General features: G+C 36.4%; 1 long non-coding RNA gene across 1 annotated transcript; it reads left to right on the top strand.

Annotated features, from left to right (window-relative positions):
- The first annotated feature begins 1,213 nt into the window (after positions 1-1,213).
- On the top strand, positions 1,214-3,707 carry LOC126950288 (uncharacterized). The gene is made up of 3 exons (XR_007724148.1): positions 1,214-1,287; positions 2,074-2,194; positions 3,589-3,707. It is a non-coding gene; the product is annotated as an uncharacterized LOC126950288 (long non-coding RNA).
- The last annotated feature ends 539 nt before the right edge of the window (positions 3,708-4,246 follow it).

The following is a 4,246-nucleotide window of genomic DNA, read 5'->3' as shown; positions in this document are numbered from 1 at the left end:
GTTGGCTGAAGATTTAAAGGTTGGAGACTGCCATAGAACCTTGCCTAAGAGGAATCTAAAAGGAAGGAAGATATTTAGATAGTACTTAATATTATTTGGGGACACAGAGCTGTACAACTACCAGGACTGTATTTTTTCAGCAGTCTCTCTCCTTAGGTATCTGAGTGCCTATAAAGGTTGTTAAGGGCTTGCTAGTTTATGTGAACCTGAATAGGACGGACCTATTCAGGGACAGGACCTATACTAGGATTTTATAATTTTTAGTGTTTCAATATTTCTGGGAAGAATATTTTTAATAACAACATAGACATTTTCCTCTGACTTTCATATATTTAACTTTCAAGTATTTCAAATGTTTCAAGGGAATCCTTGTAGTGTTTTAGGGTAAAGGTAAGCACTGAGGTCTTTTTTTTTTTTTTTTTTTTTTGAGACGGAGTCTCGCTCTGTTGCCGAGGCTGGAGTGCAGTGGCGCGATCTCGCCTCACTGCAAGCTCCGCCTCCCGGGTTCACGCCATTCTCCTGCCTCAGCCTCTGGAGTAGCTGGGACTACAGTCCCCGGCCACTACGCCCGGCCTTTTTTTTTTTTTTTTTTTTTTTTTTTTTTTGTAATTTTAGATCCCCTGACCTCGTGATCCACCAGTCTCGGCCTCCTAAAGTGTTGGGATTACAGGCATGAGCCACCATACCCGGCCTGCACTGAGGCCTTCTTAAGTGATTTCCATGCTGAAGAACCCAGGCTGCCATTTTTGAGTGATGCAGATTACTCTTTGAACCAGGGGTAAATGAAGGAGAGGAGACACTATTTTTCTACCTTGTTTTAAGTTATCAGGTTTGTTCCAGTTTAGGTATTAAAAATTGTGTCAACAATTAATTGGATTTTCAGCTCAGCCTCTAGGACATACAATTTGTGAAGACAAATTATTCTCCGACTATGCCAGTGTATTGGCTGCCATGATTTGTTATGGAACTACGCGTGGGTCTTTATTGACTATTTCATAGATAGGGAATTGTGGAGCTAGAAATAAGTAACTAAAATCTACAACAGAGGCCAAATTTTAATTTTCTTAAGCAATATTAATATAGAGATAGCTGGCCTCTCACCAGATTTGTTTCCCTTTCTGTTTTTTTGGAGGTCACATGCAGGTATGGACCTGTAAATTACCTTTTTAAAGAAATGAACACCCTCATTTTTGTTGTATATATTTGCTCTAAAGGCTTTCCGGCAAACAGGCGACCGATGATTTACAGCCTACATCAGATAAGGAAGACCGTGATTGTGTTATCAAGGTAAAGTGCTCACATGTGAAATTAATTTTCTCAGTATGAATCTAGTTTTTTATATAATTTACTCTTAAAATTTAGCAGTGGTCAACCTGTCATTGTTTTATGTTTGTAATGGAAAGTTGGTCAGAGAAAAGTATTTTAAAGAAATATGAATAATTGAATTTGTAAAAACTGCACTTTGGTAAATAATACATTGTTAAATACTAAGAGGGTGTGTGGGTGAGAAAAGGAATGTGCTGGAAAATGATTACATTGTGACAGAAAAATTATATTTGGCTAAGCTTTCTCACAATACAGGAAATTTGAAATGCTGTCAGGGTTTGTTTGGATAAGTATTCTTTCTGTGACTTTTAAATTCATACTAACATGACTTTTATAATACTTATGCCTAAATAAATTCTTATAGTAATCATGGACTCTCCCTGGTTCCTTTTAGTTCCAAAAGTGTATAGCAGATAGCATATAGTTTCTTTTTTTTTTTTGGACAGTTAATATTTTGGTATCATATACTTCTTAGGATAGCACTCTTTCCCTATTTCTAGCCTTGGTTCTGTAATTAGACTAATATTAGAAACTGTGAAAATTTAGTTGAGTATTGTGGTACGTGCCTGCAATCCCAGCTACTTGGGAGGTTTAGGTGGGAGGATTTTTTGAGCCAAGGAATTCAAGACCAGACTGGCCAACATGGCAACACTGTTTCTCGCATATAAAAAAAATTGTGGAAATTTAGAAATGTAAATTTTCTTTCTCAAAATGTATATTATAAAGGGATTCCATTGTATTTTTAAGTCGTTTAGGGTTAAGAACATACTTAAAACTCCTCAAATTGAAGAATTTGGACTAATGGACTAGAACACGCTTTGACCAAAATAACAACCAGTTCTAGAAGCAGAGACTCAATAACCATAGGGTAAGTCTTTAATTTCAGAATTTTTTTGCATCATACTTGTTACAGATTTACACTCAAAATATTTGTATCACATTTTAAAACTCCAAATTTAAGAAGTCTCTGTATTTAGTTATTTAAATAATCATTTTAAAGCCCCTGCATTAGTATAAGCTACTGGAGGTTAGGAAGCACACCTGTTTATATCCTGGAGTAGCTAGAGTAAAGTCTTGCCTGTAAGAAGCATTTTAGTATTTTGGAATGTGAAGACATGAACAGACAAAAGGATTTCTATATAATGGAATGTTACAATTAACCTGAGATACATACCTAATGAAATCTATGGCATTTCTAAAGTATGGCTTAAATGTATAGTCCCTTTTAATGTTTAGGGTATATAAATTCAGATGAGTTATATTGGGAATATATGTCATAAATAAGAAAGAAATATGCCATCAAATAGGAAAGAGGGTTACAGTGTATTTTGCAGTATCTCCCGACTATAAGCTTAGGTTAGGATTTTAGATTTAAAAGTTTTTAACTTTTTTAACTCCAACCCATGTTCTACTAAATATATCTTTTCAAGTCATAGATTACACTTTAGAATTATGATTACTAATTATTTCTCCAAGTGGAAAGTTTATGGAACATTTCTTTTTCCCTTTCTCTTTCCCTGTCTATAGTAATAATGGTCCATCTTTCAGGTAGTTGTAGATGACCATGTTTAAATAATTGAATGTATTGTTTTATGGTATAAAATTAAGGTCTTAGAGAAATATTTACAGCAAACTAATTGTAGAGTATTATTAGGGATATATTATGAACAAAAGTCTCTGTTACATATCTGTATTTCCCCATGTACCTTAGCATACTTGATGATTTTCCTTTGGGTCCTGCTTGACAATGATTGATGTATAGAAAAACTTTTAAATCATCAACCGGGATAATCATAGCTTCTTTTTTTTATACTAGATCCTTTCTTCAACTTTTATTTATTTATTTATTTATTTACAGCCAGAGTTTTGCTCTGTCACCCAGGGCTGGAGTGCGGTGGCGCAATCTTGGCTCACTGCAAGCTCCACCTCCCGGGTTCACGCCATTCTCCTGCCTCAGCCTCCCAAGTAGCTGGGACTATAGGCGCCCACCACCGCGCCCAGCTAATTTTTTGTATTTTTAGTAGAGACAGTTGTAGAACTAGTGAATTACACTGTTTTGATTTTGTTTGTTTTCATATATCTCTTCCCCTACTCAAATATTAAGGAAGAGTCTGTCTTCTGTATATGTTTTCAGCTTCTCCCAGGATATTGCCTATGATTCAGTAGACACAGTGAATGTGTGTTGTCTTACTGGTTGACTGAGTGAGTGAGTGGGTGAATAAATACAATGTTTTCCAAAGCTTTTTGGTTTGTTTTTCATAGGAGGAAACAACTAAACCAGCAAGTGCAAGAGGACAAAATGATATTGATGTTATCGAAAGTGTTCCACAAGAGCAAACCAGTAACGTCAAATATACATTTTGTTCACAAAGATGATAGAAGTGGTAAGTTAGTGAATATCTCTGAGAATTTTCCTGTGCTTAAATGCTGTTATTAAAAACCATTAAAGGGGCCGGGCGCGGTGGCTCAAGCCTGTAATCCCAGCACTTTGGGAGGCCGAGACGGGCGGATCACGAGGTCAGGAGATCGAGACCATCCTGGCTAACCCGGTGAAACCCCGTCTCTACTAAAAAATACAAAAAACTAGCCGGGCGAGGTGGCGGGCGCCTGTAATCCCAGCTACTCGGGAGGCTGAGGCAGGAGAATGGCGTAAACCCGGGAGGCGGAGCTTGAGTGAGCTGAGATCCGGCCACTGCATTCCAGCCTGGGCGACAGAGCGAGACTCCGTCTCAAAAAAATAAATAAATAAATAAATAAAAATAAAAAAATAAAAAAAATAAAAACCATTAAAGTAGGTAGACCCAAATATCAATATTTATTTCTTTTAAATAATTTTCCTGTCTTTCTTCATTCTAACACCTTCTTCTTTCTGAAACTACTATACTTCAACCCTCTGAAAGTCTTTTTGTTATTACTTTTA

Source organism: Macaca thibetana, chromosome 3 (assembly GCF_024542745.1).
Source record: "Macaca thibetana thibetana isolate TM-01 chromosome 3, ASM2454274v1, whole genome shotgun sequence".
Lineage (NCBI taxonomy): Eukaryota > Metazoa > Chordata > Mammalia > Primates > Cercopithecidae > Macaca > Macaca thibetana.
The sequence above is the reverse complement of the archived record's forward strand: the minus strand, read 5'-3'. Positions and strand labels throughout refer to the sequence as shown.